A 25,863-nucleotide genomic window follows, 5' to 3' on the forward strand; every position below is an offset into this window, starting at 1 on the left:
GTAAGGTGTTTACATGACTATTGCATAAATCTGCCTACTGCCATAATTAGTTTGTCAAATTATTACTGTGCATGTAAATGTACTCACTGACTGTGTTTGTGCTACTACTGCAACACTCCTGTGATAGGCTCCCAGCCACACAGCTGTTGAAATAACCTAGAGGGAATCTAAGTGACAGAATAAGCTCTGATGGGGGAATTGACAGGAAAAACCAAATACGCTGAAGACAGTTCCTTATGTTAAAATGTGCTGCGTTGGGAGATCCAGAACACCTGAGCATATCCCCAGAGTCTTTCACACCTTTACACCGTTCCCTTCTCTTCCCACTCTTTCTGTAGGACAGATCACCATCCTGCAGCTTCTACAGTCATTCTACCTCCTCTAGTATTATATTACAGTACCCCATGGTCCTAGTGCTCAGGATGAGTCTCTTTGCAGCCTCTTTGCCTGGGTTGAGTGGCGTATGCACTATGTGCTCTTGCTCCATGCAGAACGAGAGAGAGAAATGATGAGCCTCTCCTGTCCTTTCCTCAGAGACAAACAAATGGTAGACGGTCTATCAACCCTAATACTATACACACATACAATCAATTGCACATGACATACAAAACCTAACTATATCCCTATGGAGGTGCAGTGGCTGTATTGATTACCCGATAAGACTGACAAACGAATGTAAACTCAGGCAGATAATTCACTGCACACCATCTCAGTTCAGAGTGTAGAGGGATGAGTGTCCTATAGGTGAATCAGGGTTAAGACTTTGCTCTATCTGTTGGTATCCCAGGCTGATTCTAGCCAGGTTCCAGTCTAGACTACTTCCAGAGGCATGACAACCGAGTTGGCTAAAGCACTTAGAGGTCTGGAAGTAGGCTAAACTGATTAATGCAAAGATCTCTGTATGGTGTCTCCTCATTAGGGTCTATGTCCCTCTCCCCTCCACTGAGCTCTGAGCAGTGGCTGGAGCACAGCATTTCACTGTGGGCACATAGAGATCAGGCTTAATTGGCAACAAGGCAATCAACAGCTCTGGATTAATATGGATCAGTGTTGCTCTGCATCTTTCTGTTGAGGCTGTGGTGCGTGGTGGTGGTGCGTGGTACGTGGTGGTGGTGCATGGTGGTGGTGGTGCGTGTTGACTCATGCGTGTGTGTGTCAACACCAGCAGGTGCATATATTATTGCAACAGAGGCATCTCCCTCATATTAAACTGATAGTGAGATAAGGGTCTGTGATAGAGGAAATGAATATTCCTGTGTTATCACCTCCTAATGGTAAAAACCCCAACACTGGGTTCATCGGGAAATCACTGTCTGCTGCCCTCTGACCTCCACAAGGAATAAACCATTTTAGTCTATTGAAAGACCAAATTTCAGAGATAACAAGCACTCATTAAGATCAGGTGAAGCGAATGAGTGTGCGCGGCCAACTCACCTGAACACACTTAACAAGATAGAGGATGGAGAGAGTTTTGTTGATGCTGAGAATGGAATATATATGTTTGTAAATAACAATCTTAGAACATTCTCTGAATGTTAAAGTTTTAATGGAAATTTTTCTTCATGTTCTGAGAACGGAATGTATGTTTTTTTTCTTCTTTATTACTTTCCCCTAACCATTCTACCATAATTGGAGTAAACTAATGGACAACATTACTTAGACTTCTACTTCCAGCTTATACATACTATATACATTTTACATGAGTTATCTTTTTTTAGGTCCACCCTTCAGCTACCCATCCATCTCTGAAAACCATCCAGTTTGTATTTCTACTTGCCATATATTTTTCACATGTGCTGAACCTTTCTTTTCTGATAGTTTCTACAGATTATAAATTAAAGATTACCATTTTTACTAAGAGCATAATTATATTATTGATCGATTAACTAGTTTTGGGTAAATGTGATTTTTTTAATCCATTTCTGAACCTGTGACCAAAAACAAGCTACATATGGCAGTACCAAAACAAGTGATCTAACGACTCGGTCTCTTTGCAGCAAAATTTGTAGAGATGGGGTGTTTGTATCCCCCTTATACAGTGGGGCAAAAAAGTATTTAGTCAGTCAATTGTGCAAGTTCTCCCACTTAAAAAGATGAGAGAGGCCTGTAATTTTCATCATAGGTACAGTTTAACTATGACAGACAAAATGAGAGAAAAAAATCCAGAAAATCACATTGTAGGATTTTTAATGAATTTATTTGCAAATTATGGTGGAAAATAAGTATTTGGTCAATAACAAAAGTTTCTCAATACTTTATTATATACCCTTTGTTGGCAATGACAGAGGTCAAACGTTTTCTGTAAGTCTTCACAAGGTTTTCACACATGGTTGCTGTCATTTTGGCCCATTCCTCCATGCAGATTTCCTCTAGAGCAGTGATGTTTTGGGGCTGTTGCTGGGCAACACGGACTTTCAACTCCCTTCAAAGATTTTCTATGGGGTTGAGATCTGGAGACTGGCTAGGCCATTCCAGGACCTTGAAATGCTTCTTACGAAGTCACTCCTTCGTTGCCCGGGTGGTGTGTTTGGGATCATTGTCATGCTGAAAGACCCAGCCACGTTTCATCTTCAATGCCCTTGCTGATGGAAGGAGGTTTTCACTCAAAATCTCACGATACATGGCCCCATTCATTCTTTCCTTTACACGGATCAGTCGTCCTGGTCCCTTTGCAGAAAAACAGCCCCAAAGCATGATGTTTCCACCCCCATGCTTCACAGTAGGTATGGTGTTCTTTGGATGCAACTCAGCATTCTTTGTCCTCCAAACACGACGAGTTGAGTTTTTACCATAAAGTTATATTTTGGTTTCCTCTGACCATATGACATTCTCCCAATCTTCTTCTGGATCATCCAACTGCTCTCTAGCAAACTTCAGACGGGCCTGGACATGTACTGCCTTAAGCAGGGGGACACGTCTGGCACTGCAGGATTTGAGTCCCTGGCGGCGTATTGTGTTACTGATGGTAGGCTTTGTTACTTTGGTCCCAGCTCTCTGCAGGTCATTCTCTAGGTCCCCCCGTGTGGGTCTGGGATTTTTGCTCACCGTTCTTGTGATCATTTTGACCCCACGGGGTGAGATCTTGCGTGGAGCCCCAGATCGAGGGAGATTATCAGTGGTCTTGTATGTCTTCCATTTCCTAATAATTGCTCCCACAGTTGATTTCTTCAAACCAAGCTGCTTACCTATTGCAGATTCAGTCTTCCCAGCCTGGGGCAGGTCTACAATTTTGTTTCTAGTGCCCTTTGACAGCTCTTTGGTCTTGGCCATAGTGGAGTTGAGTGTGACTGAGGTTGTGGACAGGTGTCTTTTATACTGATAACAAGTTCAAACAGGTGCCATTAATACAGGTAACGAGTGGAGGACAGAGGAGCCTCTTAAAGATGAAGTTACAGGTCTGTGAGAGCCAGAAATCTTGCTTGTTTGTAGGTGACCAAATACTTATTTTCCACCATAATTTGCAAATAAATTCATTAAAAATCCTACAATGTGATTTTCTGGATTTTTTTCTGATTTTGTCTGTCATAGTTGAAGTGTACCTATGATGAAAATTACAGGCCTCTCTCATCTTTTTAAGTGGGAGAACTTGCACAATTGGTGACTGACTAAATATTTTTTTGCCCCACTGTACATAAAATTCTATGGGTAGCAAGAACTTTGTATAATAATTTAAATTGTTAAAACTAAGTTTTGAATCAAGCATTGTTTATGAACTGATACACAAAACAATGTGCCATGGAATCGGCACATCGAAAATCTCATCCAAGTATTTTGCAACCTGTATGGCGCAGCTGTACATTTTTGGGTCCTGAAATGGAACTGGTATACTTCATTTAAATGTATCCTATTTTTTTTTACCAAGTTTGGTCTTTAATGCAGGGCCGACAGACAATCTCCTTACCTTCTCTCCCTTCCACTTACCTCCTCCATTTTTGCATTAATGCTGTAATTACATGGTTGTAATTTTGGCTAGAGCAAACATATTTCCATACATTTTTGTTAGCTGCATGTGTGACATAACTCCACCACTCCGTTTCATGATATCATAAAAAAATTGTCAGAGTGTCGTCCAGGTTAGGGGAGGGTTTGGCCGGGGGGGCTTTACTTGGCTCATCGCACTCTAGCTACTCCTTGTGGCAGGCTGGGCGCCTCCAGGCTGACTTTGGTCGTCAGTTGAGCAGTGTTTCCTCCGACACATTGGAGCAGCTGGCTTCCGGGTTAAGCGGGCAGGTGTTAAGAAGCAGCACAGTTGCAGTCAACAACCCTCTGGATAACATGAAAACAGCCTAACCAGCTCTGCTAGGGCGAGTAAAATGGTCAGAGTGAGCTGTTTTCTCATTTGTGTCTGGAAGTAGCTAGCTATCATTGGCCAGTTAGCTTGGGTGCTTGACTGCTGTTAGGTCAGCTAGCTAACATTACGTTTGTGATCTGTGTAGTAATGTAATTTGTATCTCAGAGCCATTTGCTTTGCTAGTTATAGCCTAATGTTAGCTAGCTAACATTGAAGCTGGTTGGTTAGCTACCTGCAGATTCATGCAGGGTAGTAACGTTATGAGTTGGGATCATGGTTCATTGTTTAGCTAGATAGCTAGCATAGCACCATGTATTATCGGTATATTCAACAGTGTTTAAAAAATATATTACTTTCAACAGTGTTCTTGTGATCAAGCCATCAATGTTTTGTGATTATTGGTGTCGTAAATATTTTAGCTAACGGGTTAGCAATTAGCATGTTTGACATTTCAGTGGAAATACTACTACTATCAGCTTTTTGATAAGCGTTTTAGCAAAAAAATATGTCCCGTATTATCGGCATACGTTCCCCAGTTATTGGCCACCTTACTATTTTGTTTAATTACAAGATATATCAGTTTAATTTTGTTTAAAAAAGAGACACCAACCTCGTATCCGAAGTGTTTACTAGATAGTTGATTAGTTGGCTAGCCTTCTGGTAAAAACAAAAATTACTTGCCTGTCAACTTTTATTGCGTAGTTGGTGCACCCTCCTGTAGACTCTGAAAAATGGTTCTTCACCAACATCATCTTCAGTTTTATAATCAAATAATGTCTCATTATTAACGTTTCGACAACATCCGGTGAAATTGCAGAGCGCGAAATTCAAAAACAATTATTAGAAATATTTAACTTTCATACAATTACAAGTGCAATACACCAAAATACAGCTTAACTTCTTGCTCCCAGGCAGACTAAATAACTTTTTTGCCCGCTTTGAGGACAATACAGTGCCACTGACACGGCCTGCAATGAAAACATGCGGTCTCTCCTTCACTGCAGCCGAGGTGAGTAAGACATTTAAACGTGTTAACCCTCGCAAGGCTGCAGGCCCAGACGGCATCCCCAGCCGCGCCCTCAGAGCATGCGCAGACCAGCTGGCCGGTGTGTTTACGGACATATTCAATCAATCCCTATACCAGTCTGCTGTTCCCACATGCTTCAAGAGGGCCACCATTGTTCCTGTTCCCAAGAAAGCTAAGGTAACTGAGCTAAACGACTACCGCCCGTAGCACTCACATCCGTCATCATGAAGTGCTTTGAGAGACTAGTCAGGGACCATATCACCTCCACCCTACCTGACACCCTAGACCCACTCCAATTTGCTTACTGCCCAAATAGGTCCACAGACGATGCAATCTCAACCACACTGCACACTGCCCTAACCCATCTGGACAAGAGGAATACCTATGTGAGAATGCTGTTCATCGACTACAGCTCGGCATTCAACACCATAGTACCCTCCAAGCTCGTCATCAAGCTCGAGACCCTGGGTCTCGACCCCGCCCTGTGCAACTGGGTACTGGACTTCCTGACGGGCCGCCCCCAGGTGGTGAGGGTAGGCAACAACATCTCCTCCCCGCTGATCCTCAACACTGGGGCCCCACAAGGGTGCGTTCTGAGCCCTCTCCTGTACTCCCTGTTCACCCACGACTGCGTGGCCACGCACGCCTCCAACTCAATCATCAAGTTTGCGGACGACACAACAGTGGTAGGCTTGATTACCAACAACGACGAGACGGCCTACAGGGAGGAGGTGAGGGCCCTCGGAGTGTGGTGTCAGGAAAATAACCTCCCACTCAATGTCAACAAAACTAAGGAGATGATTGTGGACTTCAGGAAACAGCAGAGGGAACACCCCCCTATCCACATCGATGGAACAGTAGTGGAGAGGGTAGCAAGTTTCAAGTTCCTCGGCATACACATCACAGACAAACTGAATTGGTCCACTCACACAGACAGCATCGTGAAGAATGCGCAGCAGCGCCTCTTCAACCTCAGGAGGCTGAAGAAATTCGGCTTGTCACCAAAAGCACTCACAAACTTCTACAGATGCACAATCGAGAGCATCCTGGCGGGCTGTATCACCGCCTGGTACGGCAACTGCTCCGCCCTCAACCGTAAGGCTCTCCAGAGGGTAGTGAGGTCTGCACAACGCATCACCGGGGCAAACTACCTGCCCTCCAGGACACCTACACCACCCGATGTTACAGGAAGGCCATAAAGATCATCAAGGACATCAACCACCCGAGCCACTGCCTGTTCACCCCGCTATCATCCAGAAGGCGAGGCCAGTACAGGTGCATCAAAGCTGGGACCGAGAGACTGAAAAACAGCTTCTATCTCAAGGCCATCAGACTGTTAAACAGCCACCACTAACATTGAGTGGCTGCTGCCAACACACTGACACTGACACTGACTCAACTCCAGCCACTTTAATAATGGGAATTGATGGGAAATGATGTAAATATATCACTAGCCACTTTAAACAATGCTACCTTATATAATGTTTACATACCCTACATTATTCATCTCATATGCATACGTATATACTGTACACTATATCATCGACTGCATCCTTATGTAATACATGTATCACTAGCCACTTTAACTATGCCACTTTGTTTACATACTCATCTCATATGTATATACTGTACTCGATATCAGCTACTGTATCTTGCCTATGCTGCTCTGTACCATCACTCATTCATATATCCTTATGTACATATTCTTTATCCCCTTACACCGTGTATAAGACAGTAGTTTTGGAATTGTTAGTTAGATTACTTGTTGGTTATTACTGCATTGTCGGAACTAGAAGCACAAGCATTTCGCTACACTCGCATTAACATCTGCTAACCATGTGTATGTGACAAATAAAATTTGATTTGATTTGAAATGGACGTTTTGTTCGATATATTCTGTTGTTACATCTCCAAAATGTCCATTTATTTGGCGCGTTTGATTCAGATAACACCGGTTCCAACTCGCGCAACATGACTACAAAATATCTAATAAGTTACCTGTAATCTTGGTCCAAACATTTCAACAACTTTCCTAATACAACTTTAGGTATTTTTTAAAGTAAATTATCGATAAAATTTAAGACGGGATAAACTGCGTTCAATAGCAGATAAAAACAAAGTGGAGCGTGCTTTCAGGTCGCACGCCCCAACCACAACAGTACACTTGGCTATCCACCCAGATAGGAAATGGCTACATCTTCATTTCTGAAAGGAAAAACATCAACCAATTTGTTAAGACTGTTGCCATCCAGTGGAAGCGATAGGAACTGCAAGCAAGTGCCTTAAAAATCTAGATCCACATAGAAAACCCATAGAAAACACTGTCACCTTAACAACAACAAAAAATCCTGGATGGTTTGTCCTATGGGTTTCGCCTGCCAAATAAGTTCTGTTATACTCACAGACATAATTTTAACAGTTTTAGAAACTTGAGTGTTTTCTATACAAATCGACCAATTATATGCATATCCTAGCTTCCTAGCTTCATATCCTAGCTTCTATCCTAGTTTACTTTGGGCACACATTTCATCCGGACATGAAAATACTGCCCCCTATCCCGAAGAGGTTTTAAGAGGGATAGGCTCTTTAAGAAGAGCTCTCCAATAGGTGTACCAAAACAATCAAAGGCCATTTTCTCAAAAGTGAGGTTACAAGTTTGTCAACTTTCAAAGCAGAATTACTTTCCCATTGTTCCTCAACTGTAGTGTATGACATACCATTTTATAGTTTTGAGCCTCTACCTTAATCCAAAGAACACAATTTCAAATTTTGCTACATATGACTGAATCGAGCGGGTCGGTCACATATAAGGTCCCACAGCTGACAGTGCATGTCAGATCAAAAACCAAGCCATGATGTCGAAGGAATTGTCCGTAGAGCTCTGAGACAGGATTGTGTCGAGGCACAGAGAAGGGTACCAAAGAATGTCTGCAGCATTGAAGGTCCCCAAGAACACAGTGACCTCCATCATTCTTAAATGGAAGAAGTTTGGAACCACCAAGACTCTTCCTAGAGCTGGCCACCCGGCCAAACTGAGCAATCGGGGGAGAAGGGCCTTGGTCAGGGAGATGACCAAGAACACGATGGTCATTCTGACAGAGCTCCCAAGTTCCTCTGTGTAGATGGGAGAACCTTCCAGAAGGACAACCATCTCTGCAGCTCTCCACCAATCAGGGCATTATGGTAGAGTGACAAAAGCTACTCTTCAGTAAAAGGCACATAGCTGCCCGCTTGGAGTTTGCCAAAAGGCACCTAAAGGACACTCAGACCATGAGAAACAAGATGATCTGGTCTGATGAAACCAAGATTGAACTCTTTGGCCTGAATGCCAAGTCTGGAGGAAACCAGGCACCGCTCATCACCTGGCCAATACCATCCCTACAGTGAAGCATGGTGGTGACAGCATCATGCTGTGGGGATGTTTTTTCAGCGGCAAGGGCTGGGAAACAACCCTAAGCACACAGCCAAGACAGCGCAGGAGTGGCTTTGGGACAAGTCCTGGAGAGACCTGAAAATAGCTATGCAGCGATGCTCCCCATCCAATCCGACAGAGCTTGAGAGGATCTGCAGAGAAGAATTGGAGAAACTCGCCAAATATACTGTAGGTGTGCCAAGCTTCAATAAAGTACTGAGTAAAGGGTCTGAATACTTATGTAAAAGTGATATTTCAGTTTGAAATGTTTTATACATTTGCAAAAATGTCTAAAAAACAGTTTTTTCTTTGTCATTATTGGGTATTGTGTGTAGATGGGGGGGAAACGATTCAGTCTATTTTAGAATAAGGCTGTATGGAGAGAAACAAAATGGTGCAGTTTGAGGCCTTGTGCCCCGCGTAACTCAGTTGGTCGAGCATGGCGCTTGGAGCGGCAGGGTTATGGGTTTGATTCCCACAGGGTACCAGTATGATAATATATGCAGTCACTACCGTAAATCGCTGTGGATAAGAGAGTCTGCTAAATTACTCAAATGTAAAGGTAATGTGGTGGAGAGTGAGATGTGGGTCTGGGCAGGTGTGATGTAGTTGCCGTTTGTATGTGTATGTTTCGTATTGTCAAAACAATACAAAATAATCTTACAAAAAAAAATGTAAAAGGAAAAATGAAAGCTTGCAACAACCATGTGATTATTCATTATGAGCAGGATTTATTTTATTTATTTTGTTTCCATTGTTCATTGTAACCACAATGTCACAAATAATTGAACACACACACACACACACACACGAGCAGATTATTAAAGACATTTTCAACCTGTTAAAGACAATCAGAAAGAATGTTGGTACTTATTTATTTTGATCCAAAGCCATGAATGAGTGAATCACTCAGCTTTATGCTGACAAATATAGTTTTATGCTATATGATAGCCTACTAAATAGGCTAAGCCTAATTAATATATTAAAGTGCCTAAATAAACTAATACATTTCATAAATAAAATATATAAATTAAGTAGCTCAGGTCTTGAAAACATGGTCAACCTTTTTCCGCTTCCTATCCTCGCTGGATACTTTCATTCAGTTTCTTTTTCACATCAGCAAAGAAGGACTCTGTGTTTCAGAAATTCACTTTATATAGAGGGGCTATCAAGCCAGTTTGCTATTTAGAATTCTTTCTGTTTTTAGAGGGAGAGAAATCAAAAGCCCACCGTGTCTGGTAACAGGGTTGCAGCTGGCTTCTCTCTGAAACCACAAATCCATCTGTAGGTGACGCCACACAATTACCAGGTGGATAGTAGGCCTCTTGAAGCGATAGAGGAAGTCAACAAGATCCACAAGTATTCTTTCACAATAACTAGTCTTACTGTATGTTATCTGCAGTTTTGAGCTGCACTGTCCCACTCCATGGTGGATAACACCCACTCTTCGTTTATGTAATGGGCTTCAAGGCACAAGTATCCAATTTTTCGAAAATTGTCAGTCCACATGTCAAGTGTAATTGCACATTCTATTTACCCAAGCTCTCTCAACTACGGGACCACCCACCAGCTATTTTTTTTTGTTGCCTGATGCAGGACTCTAGTGCCAGAGGAGAGAGACTCTCGGACTGAAACATTCACATCTTAATTTATTTACAAAAGGATAGTCTAATAGGTGTGAAAAATCCCCCAATTTGTACCACAGTTTAGACTACTGATAGATCAGCGTTCTAACTCCCACTTGTGACAGTGTTGCACAACAAAAGAATGGCGTAATTTACCACCATCTACAACAAACTGCTGCAGCATGAGCTCAAAACTTTAAATTGAGAAACCACTGTATACTATCCCTATCATCAGTACTCCGTAGCAACGGATGTGGGATGCATACACGCACACACCCTACCCCCACAAACACCTCTACCCCTCTCTCTCTCACACACACACACACACACACACAGGTCCCCCATTGACCCTTCTTCCCAGGTACCTCTGTGCAGTCAAATATGACTTATCACTTAAAACTGTCACAAATTTTTACTGATGCACAATTGAAAGCATCCTGTCGGGTTGTATCACCACCTGGTATGGCAACTGCACCGCCTGCAACAGCAAGGCTCTCCAGAGGATGGTGCGGTCTGCCCAACGCATTACCGGGGCCAAACTACAGCTTCTATCTCAAGGCCATCAGACTGTTAAACAGCCATCACTAGCACATTAGAGGCTGCTGCCTATAGGCATAGACTAGGAATCCCTGGCCACTTTAAGGATTGGAACACACTTTAAAAAATTTTACATATCTGGCATTACTCATCTCGTGTGTGTATATACTGTTTTCTATACTATTCTAATGTATCTTATTCAGTTCCGCTCTGACATCACTCGTCCATATGTAAACGTCCTCTCACTGTCAACTGTGTTTACTTTCAGCAAACTTAACGTGTAAATATGTGTATGAACATAAGATTCAACAACGGAGACAAACTGAACAAGTCCACAGACATGTGACTAACAGAAATGGAATAATGTGTCCCTGAACAAAGAGAGGGGTCAAAATCAAAAGTAACAGTCAGTATCTGGTGTGACTACCAGCTGCATTAAGTAAGACAGTGCATCGCCTCCTCATGGACTGCACCAGATTTGCCAGTTCTTGCTGTGAGATGTTACCCCACTCTTCCACCAAGGCACCTGCAAGTTCCCGGACATTTCTGGGGGGGAATGGCCCTAGCCCTCAACCTCTGATCCAACAGGTCCCAGATGTGCTCAATGGGATTGAGATCCGGGCTCTTCGCTGGCCATGGCAGAACACTGACATTCCTGTCTTGCAGGAAATCATGCACAGAACGAGCAGTATGGCTAGTGGCTTTGTCATGCTGGAGGGACATGTCAGGATGAGCCTGCAGGAAGTGTACCACATGAGGGAGGAAGATATCTTCCCTGTAACGCACAGCGTTGAGATTGCCTGCAATGACAACAAGCTCAGTCCAATGATGCTTTGACACACCGCCCCAGACCATGGCGAACCCTTCACCTCCAAATCGATCCCGCTCCAGAGTATCACCCTCGGTGAGACAAAACCGCGACTTGTCAGTGAAGAGCACTTTTTGGCAGTCCTGTCTGGTCCAGCGACGGTGGGTTTGTGCCCATAGGCGACGTTGTTGCCGGTGATATCTGGTGAGGACCTGCTTTACAACAGGCCTACAAGCCCTGTCCAGCCGCTCTCAGCCTCTTGTGGAGAGTCTGAGCACTGACGGAATTATTGTGCGTTCCTGGTGTAACTCAGGCAGTTGTTGTTGCAATCCTGTACCTGTCCCGCCACTGCAAGGACGATCAGCTGTCCGTCCTGTCCCTGTAGCTCTGTCTTCGACGTCTCACAGTACGTACATTGCAATTTATTGCTCTGGCCACATCTGCAGTCCTCATGCCTCCTTGCAGCATGTCTAAGGTACGTTCCCGCAGATGAGCAGGGACCCTGGGCATCTTTCTTTTGGTGTTTTTCAGAGTTAGTAGAAAGGCCTCTTTAGTGTCCTAAGTTTTCATAACTGAGACCTTAATTGTTTAAGCCCTTTACAATGAAGATCTGTGAAGTTATTTAGATTTTTACCAATTATCTTTGAAAGACAGGGTCCTGAAAAAGGGCCGTTTCTTTTTTTTGCTACGTTTATATAGTCTTAATTAATTCCTACTTAGATTTGTGTGTATTTGGTATGTTTTTATTTTACCTTTATTTAACTAGGCAAGTCAGTTAAGAACAAATTCTTATTTTCAAACCGCAATAACATCTGCTAATCACGTCTATGTGACCAATAAAATTTGATTGGATTATTATGTGATGCCAGGGCCATAATAATTTTCCCCCTCCCTGAGATGTCGTCAAGGTTCTCATAAGTAGCTTTGGGAAAATCCTTGTATATTATGCTCTCCCATCCAGAGGCTTTGGCTTTGTTGGGCCAACCCTGCCAGGCAGGCTTAGACTCTTGAGGGGGCGGTACTGCTTTAGTGGGTTTCTGACCACGTCAATCTTTCTATCTTGCCCATGTAGGCTACTTGCGGTAGGCCTATAAAACGGGTAAGAACTTCTCGTTAGTGGATGGGTCGCTCAGATGGGATGTCTAGGTCAGGTAGGGTTGGGCACCATTCCATCATGATAGGACAAAATAAATGAAATTTTTATTTGTAATTTATTTTTAAATGTATATCCCATGTCTGAGCAAAAGTGGAGACTCTCGCTTGGTCACAACTCCTGCTCGCAGACACACATGGGTTCTGACATTTGCAACCACTTTCTTTGCTCACTCACTTTCAACTCCTCACACTTTTCCAATCACAAACACTCAGGCACCCCATTTTCCAACACACCCGCACATTTACATACCCCACATACTGCAGATAGCCTAGAGGTTAAGAGAGCTGGGCCAGTAACTGAAAGGTCGCTGGTTTAAATCCCTGAGCTGGCAAGGAAATAACTGCTATTCTGCCCTTGAGCAAGGCAGTTAACCCCCAACAACAACTGTTCTCTGGACGCTGATGGCGTCAATTAAGGCAGCCCCTGCAGTTCTCTGATTCAGAGGGGTGGGTTAAATGCAGAAGACACATTTTAGATTAATTCAATTGTACAACTGACTAGGTATCCCCCTTCTTTGTCCTCTGTTTTGTTTCTATTACCACCTCATTTCGGGCTTTTGAGTACTTTTGTGACTAGACATTCTTCTGATGCTGTCTTTTATCTATTCATAAATAAAATAAAATAATTTTACAACAACATTCACGACCTAGAGGAGTAAAGCATATTTGTAGTTTATTTCTTTATCAATTGTTGTATTATTTTATTTTCTCGTTTTTTATACTAACATGGATAGTGTTGGGTGTTCCATATTCGCCTGTTCTATGGGAACCTTCTATTTTTAGAATAGCCATGGAGTAGTCTTGGTGTCTCGGAACAGTTGGTTATCAATGTACAGCTTATCGACTACGAGAGCTACACATTTCCCTTTTACCTTTGAACAGTACTTTGCGCCGTTCTGTGATTTCCTTTGGGAACTGATCGTTCATGCCTATTGTCACGATGGCGACTCTTTTGTCCAAACCTTTAACCATTAGTTTGTCCTTAAGGTATGCAAATTTGGCAACAATTGGGCGCTCGTATCGATGTCCTCTCGGTCCGAGTCGATGTACAAGTTGGAGTTTGATTTTGTCGACAGTATCGCCTGGGATCTGTAGCGCTTTAAAAAGGAATTCTTTGACCACACTCTGGATTTTCACCTCATTCTCTTTAATTATGGTAGCACCAGATTTTCTTGCATAGATCTAGTCTGTATATGAAGTAAGGGTTCTCTTAGAAACGTGTTGTCTTTTCTTAGTTCATTAATGTCAGTTTCGATAGTATTGACAGTACCTTTTAGCTTCTTTCTCCAGTGTCGCGGCTCTCTCATTACTCACCTCAAGGCTTGCCTTCATCTCATGTATGTCTGTGTTGACTAGTTCAAGTAGGCCTACGCTCAATTAGTCATTTACTGATTTTAGCCGATCGATTTCCACGCTTACTGTAGAGGGTGGTGAAAAGCATAGGTCATCTGTGTCTGGTTCTCCATGTTTTCCGTGGTTGGCTACTCTCCGACATGTTTTCCGTGGTTGGCTACTCTCCGACATGTTTTCCGTGGTTGGCTACTCTCCGACATGTTTTCCGTGGTTGGCTACTCTCCAACATGTTTTCCGTGGTTGGCTACTCTCCGACATGTTTTCCGTGGTTGGCTACTCTCCGACATGTTTTCCGTGGTTGGCTACTGTAATAACATATTGACACATGTAATAAAGCATTCACTGACTGCTGTCTGCCTGTGGCCTTAACCATGTAATTATAGCTTGCATTAATAAATGCTCTCTGTTTCATAACCTCCCCTCCCCCTGTTCCCAGCAGATACTAACTGCACTGGCATCCCCCCGCACAGGTGGCTGGCTACGATAACACACCCACTGAAACCCTCTAAACACACACACATCCAAACACACACACACTGAAACTCTCTAACCACACACACCAGCATAGAGAACAAAGAACTCTGTCAAGAACCAATGGGATACTGACACTAGGCTGGAGAGGACTGTCTATCACCTACAAGCAACCTACCAGAAGCCAGGACTACTGGCATAATGTGCTACTATTTAGTTGGTTTTGGGGACATCGTATCCTACGTTTTTTTCACAAGGCATTCAGCACTGCCATCTTCCGTTCGCCATTAATGTTTTCAAATAACCTTCTCAGAACATTACAAAAGTTATCTTAACGCTCTCGTAAACATTTTGAAAACACGTTATGCTGAAGTACTGAAATTTCGACAGAAGAACATTGTTTCTTATTATTCTTGGGACAATTTGAAAACATGAATTTAAATAGAACCATGAGGAGACATTATGCTGAAGTTCTTCCCACAGAAGAACGTTGTTTGTCAACATTCTCTGAAATATTTGAGAACATTCCCAATGTTAAACCAGTTAGAGAATGATCCTAAAACAATACCAAAATTGAAATTAAATGTAACCATGTTTGAACTTTTAGGAAACGTTCTGATAAAGCAATGAAATACGTACCAAGAAAATAATGTTTTTTTAAATGTGCTGAGAATGCTCCAAAGCCAAGCAACTATCCTGCATCATTCCCAGAAGGTTGTATGCAAAATAACCATTGGACAACCACACTCTCACCAAGCTCTAAGAAACATTTGGTTCTCAGAATGTTATGTGCTAGCTGGGGAGTCTTCTCCTCCTTTCCAGTCTATTCCTTCGCTTTATGTTATCAACATGCTCACAGTAGGGCTGTTCAACATGGGTTTGGGGCGGGATGCTCACAGTAGGGCTGTTCAACATAGGTTTGGGGCGGGATGCTCACAGTAGGGCTGTTCAACATGGGTTTGGGGCGGGCCTGTATGAATGAGCCTTTGAGAAGTAAACAAAATTGCAAGTATTTCAGAAACATCCCTACACCTTACTTCCTAATCAAAATACACAGTTATCTTTATACAAGTTGCCAACACTACATCACCTTAGAACAGAGACTATTTATATCTCTTTTGTTTGTTTGTGTGTTTCTCAGTTCCTGTAGCAACTTGTGTGTCGGCCAAAAGTTCCTCAGTTCATCGTTTCACCAACACCTGCCAGCTGCTGGTGTTATCTGAACCACCCACCTGGTTACTGCTAGCTACTGTCAGTCCCCTCCATATCTCATCCTCTAGCAACAATAGAACAAACGCTGCTGTGACAATAGGTGAATTTAGGCCTGTTGCCTCCACATAAAACATACCAGGTTGTTTGTGTTTGTAGCCTGCAAACACACAGTACCTGTACTGAATATAAAGCACCAAATGATTTGTGTTCATACTCCTTCATGCACTGAAAGAGTCCAATTGGATGGAAAAACATAAATGAATAATATATGCCATTTAGCAGTCACTTTTATCCAAAGTGACTTACAGTCAATTGTGTATACATTTTTCATATGGGAAGCCCCAGCATTAATCAAAGCCACAATCCTTGGCATTGCGAGCCCTATGCTCAACCAACTGAGCCACACAGTACCACACAGAACCACAAGCACTTTGCCATTCATAAACATGCACTGTAATCAACATAAATTCACTAAATTAGTTTGTACAATGTTCTTCTATTGCTGTTTACCATCTCAACAAAGAGAAGAATTCTGAGCTAACAAAGACTGAAAATACTCTACTGAAGTTTTTAAAAAATGATGTACCAAGACCTCCATTGGCACCAACCAACAACCCTCCCCACGGAATAATAGAGGCAGACAAAACTCAGATGTTATTTTTGTCCTATCTGCCAACAAACAAGCCATACTGATGTAGGATCTTAAATTTTAGCCAGTTTGCTATAACAGGAATATAATACTGCAGCAACAGGACATTTGAATTATTATGTAGATTATAATTAATTTACATTTTTGTAGGGGTTGATACATTTTTCATTAGGGCAAATGTCGAAATTAAAAACTTTAGAAGCCTTTTTAAAACTCAAATACACTAAACGTTTGCATTTCCTGCTCTACAGGAACATTCTCAGCAACACAAGAGTGATCATATTAAGATCTGTTTGCTCCAGCTCTACATTACACAGACATCTTTACAAACATCTGTACAAACTCCAACTTTGGCTTTTCTCCAGAAGGTAGACTCATCCACCATCACCAAAAGGGGGCATGAGCCCACAAAGAGTCAAGAATACTTTCTCTGAACACAAGACGAAGTGCAGAACTCTTGAGAGCGCTTACTTGGGCATGGGAAGGGAAGTCTCATGAATTCAGCTGTCCTCAAGTGTTAGCCTGTGTGAAAATCAAGCCAGCATGCACCGAGTTTGATAACAATAAGAGGCTCCATAAATAAATGAGGACCAGAGCCATTTTCACCTCCGCTGTTCTCATCAGACAAACACCACACCAAAACAAAGCCCCTGTAGTGCATCTCTCCCTCTCTCTCTAGTTCTCTCCTTCTAGCTCTCCCCAACTGACTAAACAAAAAGAGTAGGAAACCACCAAGAGAAAATAACCAATTCTGTCTTTCCATTTGTCGTTTTATGCATTCTATTTTCAGGTGTGGACTGTAAAAGTTAGCCATCCACCTAGTCCCTGCACCTCTACATGAGTGGCTTTACTTCTCAAAATGTCTCTCTCTGTCTCTCAGTCTCTCTCTCCATCTCTACCCCTCTCTGCTGTGTAGTGTAAAATGGATGTTCCACAGGAACCAGGTGAGTTTTGGAAGTCAGAGGGGCAGAAGCAGAGTGGGGGTACTGTATCTCTGACAGGTGGATAGGGAACAGATACATATGGGGTTGAAGAAAATGATTGGAGAGTGGAGAGACTTGAAGTCATGATTCTGAAGCACAGGCGTAAACACTTGAACAGGTGACCATGCAGTTCCAGACAGGTTAGTCTGGTAGTCTTCTGACACCTGTCACATGATCTATCACTCAACTATCACATAGCCATAGCGATGGCCTGAGAGGGGTCAAGCCCTTCCCTGTGAGTGGGGGTAAACTTCTCCCCTGAAACGCCATCATCAATAAGTCATGGGCGTTAACTAGTGAGATTAAGAATGCATGCCAGCCCAGCAGGGTATTGAGTTTACATATCAAATCAAATGTTATCTGTCACATGCTTGTATACCAACCACAGGTGTAGACTAACAGTGAAATGCTTACTTACGGGTTCTTTTCCAACAATGCAGAGAGAAAGATAAACTAGGGCATCTGTCTGAGGCTATTCAGTGTGCCACCAGCACCATCCACTGCTCCATTCGGAAAAACTTGAACGCTTCTGTCCTCCTGCAGTCAATCAAGGTCTGAATAGGGCCAATTAAGTCTATTGTCTGAGGACAATGGGCACCAACTGCTCTTTGAATCAAATACCTGCTGTGGACATTATGATAAAGAGGTCAATTCTGATTGGAGCGTATAATATTTATGTTGAAAGATGGGTAGGCCTACAAATCAAGGTGTACCCTTTCCATACAATATAGAGTACTGTACTCAGCCAAAGAAAAACATGTTTGATAACTTCAAAAAAGTGAAGGTACACATAGCCTAAACTCCAGAAATTCTGAAATCCACACAACTTAGTGTTGATCAGTTGAGCGGAGTTCACTGAAATGACTCATACAAGTGTCCTTTCGCTGTGTTGAAATACAATGGTGAAATACACAAGAATAAAACAAGTGCATTGTGTTGTCCTCTTTTAGAATCCAGACAAAATCGATTAAATTATTTATACCTCAGCCTCTACTCCTGTCTGTGATTTATTGTTTTCTCTATCAGAAAGAAAGGAGGACCAAGGCACTTCATTTGTATAGCATGTTCAATGGAACAAGACGTTATAACTCTGATACGTTTCGGCTGCATGGCATTCGTCAGTGAGTACAAAGACACATGAAGAGTGCCTTGGTCCTCCATTCTTTTTGATGACCAATTTACCCCTTTTACAAAAGCACATCTTCTATCTACAAAGACCTAGTATTGTTTACCCTAGCAGCGCTTCCCTTCTTTTTTTCTATTTCATATCCATGTTCTCTCATGAGCTACACCTAGAGAACGTTCTGTTTTGCTACAGTGAACACTGTGGTAGCCTCCTAAAATACCTTGCCATGGACAAATGGTGAGATTACTAACAATTCATACGTGTAGACTAAGAATCCATCACTGACAATACAGACAACACAGAAAAGTAATCAGAAACAAAACAAATACAAAAAGACAGAAATGAGTCCTTCGCTTCCTTCTTTTGAGTGAGTGTGTGTGTTTGTGTGTGCCTGTGTGTGTGTGTGCCTGTGTTTGTGTGTGCCTGTGTGTGTGTGTGTGTGCCTGTGTTTGTGTGTGCCTGTGTGTTTGTGTGTGCCTGTGTTTGTGTGTGCCTGTGTGTGTGCCGTGCCTGTGTGTGTGTGCCTGTGTGTGTGTGTGTGTGCCTGTGTGTGTGTGTGTGCCTGTGTGTGTGTGTGCCTGTGTTTGTGTGTGCCTGTGTGTGTGCCTGTGTGTGTGTGTGCCTGTGTGTGTGTGTGCCTGTGTTTGTGTGCGTGCCTGTGTGTGTGCCTGTGTGTGTGCGTGTGTGTCAGTGTGTGCCTGTGTGTGTGTGCCTGTGTTTGTGTGTGCCTGTGTGTGTGTGTGTGCCTGTGTTTGTGTGTGCCTGTGTGTGTGTGTGCCTGTGTTTGTGTGTGCCTGTGTGTGTGTGTGTGTGCCTGTGTTTGTGTGTGCCTGTGTGTGTGTGTGCCTGTGTTTGTGTGTGCCTGTGTGTGTGCGTGCCTGTGTGTGTGCCTGTGTGTGTGTGTGTGTGCCTGTGTGTGTGTGTGTGTGTGTGTGTGTGCCTGTGTTTGTGTGTGCCTGTGTGTGTGCCTGTGTGTGTGTGTGCCTGTGTGTGTGTGTGCCTGTGTTTGTGTGCGTGCCTGTGTGTGTGCCTGTGTGTGTGCGTGTGTGTCAGTGTGTGCCTGCATGCGTGCCTTCCTACCTCCTCTTCAGTTACCATCAGTAAATTGATATCTGACATTGAGCACAAAGGGACAGACTGTGTACTGTCTATAAGACTGACTGCAGGAGGTCTTTCAGCATGTGTTATTGACAGAAAAGTGAACCCAACCTCAATGCAATAAAGTTAATCTCTATCTGTCCACAGCTGTGCCACCAAGGACCATGCACTGACTGCAAGAACTATAACACAAACATCAACCTCTTATTTGTCACTTCTCAACGACTGAACAATGGAAAAACACTTCCCGAACACACAGAAACATAGTTTTAATCATGAGTCTTTTCGGAAATGCATTATTTTCAGAGCAGTTCAAGAAGCAGAAACGCTCAAGGCGACAAGACGAAAGAGAAAGTTTATGTATATTCAACTGTTTGAATGAATTTCCAATTGCAGAACTCAACACCCCAGAGAAAGCCTCAGATACAATTATCTATATTATGATTTAAATGTTTTTTTACCTTTATTTAACCAGGCAAGTCAATTAAGAACATATTGTTATTTACAATGAAGGCCTCCTGTGGAGACGGGGCTGAACCCCCCCCTTCCCCCAAAAACCCAATGAAAGACAAGATGAACAACAGATAGAAGACACTGGCAACAGCACAAATACAACAGCAAACAAACAGTGGATGTCTGTGTGTGTGCGTGCAAGCATGTGTGTGGTACGTGTGAAGTAAAACACATTCAGTTGTGTAAAGTACTTAATAAAAAATACTTTGAAGTGCTACTTAAGTCGTTTTTTAGGGTATCTGTACTTTACTATTTATATTTGACTACTTTTACTTCACTACATTCCTAAAGAAAATAATGTTGTTGTTTTTTTCCAAATACTGTATATTTTTAATCTCACTTTCCACCTACGATCTAAATATACTTTCCTGCAACCCGCCTCACCCAATGTGGTACGGATCTGCTATTTTTATACGTTATAACTGGAACCTCCATCAGAAGCTAGCCAGCTAACTAGCTACTAGCTAGTAGTCACTGTTAGCCACAGCTGGCGGTCTTCACCTTTAACGGTCTTCACCTTTAGCTCGGACACCAGCCAGCTTTAGCTCGGTCAATACCTGCCAGTCTGCACAGCGCGATATCAACCCAGAGCACATCGGACTGCTTTTCTCCACCACATCGCCGGATTCCTGCCGCAAGCTCTGGGCCATTACACCGGATCATCACAGCTAGCTAGCTGCAACCAAGTAGCTACTGCTGGCTAACACCTCTCTAGGCACCAGTTAGCCTTGACCTAGCCTCGAGCTAGGCCCATCTCCCAACAGGCTTTTCCGTTGAGATGTCGCCGTAAACTCATCTGCTATCCCCGGCCCGCTAGCTTTCTGAATGCCGTGCCTCCCACTCACTAGCATAGTAGCGACTACCAAACAGCTCCCTGACTCACCTATTGCTGCTCATTGGACCCTACGATCACTCGGCTACACATGCCTCTCTCTCATGTCAATATGCCTTGTCTTCTGCTGTTTCAGTTATTTATTGTTTTATTTCACTGTAGAGACCCTAGTCCAGCTCAACATGCCTTAGATAGCCCTTTTTTCACACACCCCACACATGGATAGACCTCACCTGGCTTAACTGGTGTCTCCAGAAATACAAGCTCTCTCACCGTCACTCAATGCTGAATTTTACCCCCACTGTATTCACACCCTATCATACCCTTGTCTGTACATTTTGCCCTGAATCTATACTACCATGCCAGAAATCAGCTCCTTTAATTTTCTGTTCCCAACGCACTAGACGACCAGTTCTTATAGCCTTCCTCCGTACCCTTATCCTACTCAGCTTTACACCTACCTACACTTCTGTAAACATAAAAGCCTTGGTTTCATGCATGTTAACATCAGAAGCCTCCTCCCTACATTTGTTTTATTCACTGCTATAGCACACTCTGCCAACCCTGATGTCCTAGCCATTTCTGAATCCTGGCTTAGGAAGACCACCAAAAACCCTGAAATTTCCATCCCTAACTATAACGTTTTCCGACAAGATAGAACTGCCAAAGGGGGAGGAGTTGCAATCTACTGCAGAGATAGCCTGCAGAGTTCTGGCATACTATCCAGGTCTGTGCCCAAAAAGTTTGAGCTTCTACTTTTAAAAATTCACATATCCAGGAATAAGTCTCTCACTGCTGCCGCTTGAAATAGACCCCCTTCATCCCCCAGCTGTGCCCTTGACACCATATGTGAATTGATTGCCCCCCATCTATCTTCAGAGTTCGTACTGTTAGGTGACCTAAACTGGGATATGCTTAGCACCCCGGCCGTCCTACAATCTAAGCTAGACGCCCTCAATCTCACACAAATGATCAAGGAACCTACCAGGTACAAACTTAAATTCGTAAACATGGGCACCCTCATAGATATCATCCTGACCAACTTGCCCTCTAAATACACCTCTGTATTTCAACCAGGATCTCAGCGATCACTGCCTCATTGCCTGCATCCGTAATGGGCCCGCGTCTGTAATGACCACTGTCAAACGCTCCCTAAAACACTATAGCGAGCAGGCCTTCCTAATTGACATGGCCCTGGTATCCTGGAAGGATCCCATCAGTAGAGGATACCTGGTTGTTCTTTCAAAGTGCTTTCCTCAACATCTTAAATAAGTATGCCCCATTCAAAAAATGTAGAACTAAGAACAGATATAGTCCTTGGTTCACTCCAGACTTGACTGCCCTTGACCAGCACAAAAACATCCTGTGGCGGACTGCAATAGCATCGAATTGCCCCCGCGATATGCAACTTTTCAGGGAAGTCAGGAACTAATATACAGTCAGTTAGGAAAGCTAAGCATAGCTTTTGCAAACAGAAATTTGCATCCTGCAGCACTAATCCCAAAAAGTTCTGGGACACCGTAAAGTCCATGGAGAATAAGAGCACCTCCTCCCAGCTGCTTACTGCGCTGAGGCTAGGAAACACTGTTATCACCGATGTTTGGAGAGCTCCTTGGTCTTCATGGTACCGCTTGTTGGTGGTGCCCCTTGCTTAGCGGTGTTGCAGACTCTGGGCCCTTTCAGAACAGGTGTATAAATACTGAGATCATGCGACACTTAGTTAAATAAAGTCTACCTGTGTGCAATCTAAATATGTGACTTCTGAAGGTAATTGGTTGCACCAGATCTTATTTAGGGGCTTCATTGCAAAGGGGGTGAATACATATGCACGCACCACTTTTCTTTTTTTTCTATTTTTCATTTCACTTCACCAATTTGGACTATTTTGTGTATGTCCATTACATAAAATCCAAATAAAAATCCATTTACATTACAGGTTGTAATGCAACAAAATAGGTTAAAATGCCAAGGGGGATGAACACTTTTGCAAGGCATTCTATCAAAAGAACATCCCTATTCATCCCTACTGCCTCTGATCTGGCAGACTCACTACACTTTATGTGTGAGTGTTGGCGTGTGACGCTGGCTATCCGTCAATAAAAACAAAACAAGAAAATGGTGCCTTCTGGTTTGCTTAATATAAGGAATTTCAACTGATTTTTACTTGGATACTTAAGTATATTTTAGCAATTACATTTACTTTTTGATAATTATATTTAAAACCAAATACTTTTAATCAAGTAGTATTTTACTGGGTGACTTTCATTTTTACTTGAGTCATTTTCTATCAAGGTACTTTTTCCACCACTGAACATGATTTCTTACATAAGGCAATGCAAACTAATAACATTGGGTGACAATTAGAAACAACTACATACCTAAACAACCTGTTCATCTATTTGTCCCTTGAACTTTGAACACCAGGTTCTAGAGTTTTGGGTTGTTTTGGAGGGAATTCTGGGGGCTGAATAATGAAATGACCTTTATCTGTGCTCTGTAAACATTTTTGGGACTGTTAGCACAACCCAAGATTGAGATCTGAACTTGAACGTGTTTTGAGCTAGAACAGAGGATAGACAAAATGGCAGTTTTCCTAAAATGGCCTTATAAATAAGAATCTAACAGTGCTTGAGCCCGCTTGTTGCTAGTAATGTCCACCAGAGAGCACTATAGAGATCACAATGGAGAGTTAGACATCTCTGATTGGTGACAAAACAAAGGGTACAAACGAAAACGAAGACAAAAACGAAGATACAGAGTCAAGAGCCTTCAGTGTAGAATTTTAAACAAATTACCAGATATTTGTGAAGTTTTGACTTTCTCTATTGAATGTCCTTCCAAGGTAATTACATGGTTTTCAGAGTGTTTAGTATTGGAAAATACCATACATTTTGTTTTAGAGGAATTCCGAACAAGATTAAATCATACAAATTTAGTTAAACTACGTTAAAAGCTGTTTGATTCTTTTCAAAAAGTTGAAGTCAAACTGCTGCCAGCTGAATAGAGAACAGTGTCATCTACATGAAAATAATCTGTCTCAATAGTCTCCCATAGAGAATAAATAGAAGGGGACCTAAAATGTATCCTTGAGGCACACCCGAGCACAACTCTACAATGTCCGACATACAACCACCTGCCTTAACACACTGGGTTCAATATGACAGGTAGTTCACAAACCACTCTAGAGCATGAACATTAATCTGAATACACTCCAATCTCTACACCAAGACAGTACCGACCACAGTGTCAAACGCCTTTGGCAAGTCTATGAATACAGATATAAAATGCAGTTTCTTATCCAAAGCAGAGTGAATATCATTCAAAACCTTCAAAGTTGTTGTGACAGTTCTGCGGCTAAACCTGAAATCTGATTGCATACCACTCACAATATAATTTTCCTGAAGGTAGACCTTAAGCTGCTTATTGACTAGGGACTTCAATACCTTTGCCAGAACAGACTATTTAGATATGGGCCAATAGTTATTCAATAGAGTGGGATCGCCTCCTTTCAAATGAGGTAGGACAAATGCTGATTTCCACAACTTAGAGATTTAATTACATTCTAGGGTGAGGCATGTTAGGGGGAGGGGCAACGTTTGCTCAGAGGTAACTATGTGATACACAGCTTGGCTGTTTGGGCATAACTGAAAGTGTATGGATTTGCTGGATGAACTTTCTAAAAGCTTATTGCTATGTAGACAGAGAGGAATCTACCATGCTCTCTATGGAATGTATAATAATCAAGATCAATAAATTAATCATCTGGGTAATTCATCTTTGCAAATGTGTAGGACGCAACACACTTCTCAATGAGCATTGGGGGATAAAGATGTTATAAGGCATCACCTTGATGTACTTGAGAAGAGGTAACAATGAACACGTTTGAGGGCACACACATTATAGTCTTATCAGATAATAAAAGGTAAAGCTTTAGAAAGAGAAATCTTGCGGCTTAAAAGTGAGGCCACTGGTAACACCACTTAGTGCCACTGATAACACTACTGAGTGCCATTGGTAGCAGCACTGAGTGCCACTGGTAGCAGCACTGAGTGCCACTGGTAGCAGCACTGAGTGCCACTGGTAACAGCACTGAGTGCCACTGGTAGCAGCACTGAGTGCCACTGGTAGCAGCACTGAGTGCCACTGGTAGCAGCACTGATTGCCACTGGTAGCAGCACTGCTTGCCACTGGTAGCAGCACTGCTTGCCACTGGTAGCAGCACTGAGTGCCACTGGTAGCAGCACTGAGTGCCACTGGTAGCAGCACTGAGTGCCACTGGTAACAGCACTGAGTGCCACTGGTAACAGCTCTGAGTGCCACTGGTAACACCACTGAGTGCCACTGGTAACACCACTGAGTGCCACTGGTAACACCACTGAGTGCCACTGGTAACACCACTGGGTGCCACTGATAACACCACTGAGTACCACTGATAACACCAGAATGTCGTCTCAAGAACTTCAACTGGACTAAAAGGTATTTTACATCATCTAAAGAGTCAGACAGGGCCAGTGAATTGTAAAGAATAAGGAGAAGATTGACATTTGGGCTTTTCTTCGGAGCTACACTAGGCTACACTACGCCAAACATTAGGAACATCTTCCTAATATTGAGTTGCACCACCCCTTTTGCCCTCAGAAGAGACTCAATTTGTCAGGGCATGGACTCTAAAAGGTGTTGAAAGTGTTCCACAGAGATGATGGCCCATGTTGACTCCAATGCTTCCCACAGTTGTGTCAAGTAGGCTGGATGTCTTTTAGGTGGTGGACCA

At 42.8% G+C, this 25,863-nt stretch overlaps 1 protein-coding gene across 2 annotated transcripts in view; it reads right to left on the reverse strand.

Annotated features, from left to right (window-relative positions):
• LOC112260546 (dipeptidyl aminopeptidase-like protein 6) overlaps positions 1-25,863 on the reverse strand; it is a 123,725-nt gene that overhangs the window by 46,788 nt on the left and 51,074 nt on the right. The gene's annotated exons all lie outside the window — the stretch shown is intronic.

The sequence above is a fragment of the Oncorhynchus tshawytscha genome, linkage group LG10 (assembly GCF_018296145.1).
Source record: "Oncorhynchus tshawytscha isolate Ot180627B linkage group LG10, Otsh_v2.0, whole genome shotgun sequence".
NCBI classification, from domain to species: Eukaryota; Metazoa; Chordata; class Actinopteri; order Salmoniformes; family Salmonidae; genus Oncorhynchus; species Oncorhynchus tshawytscha.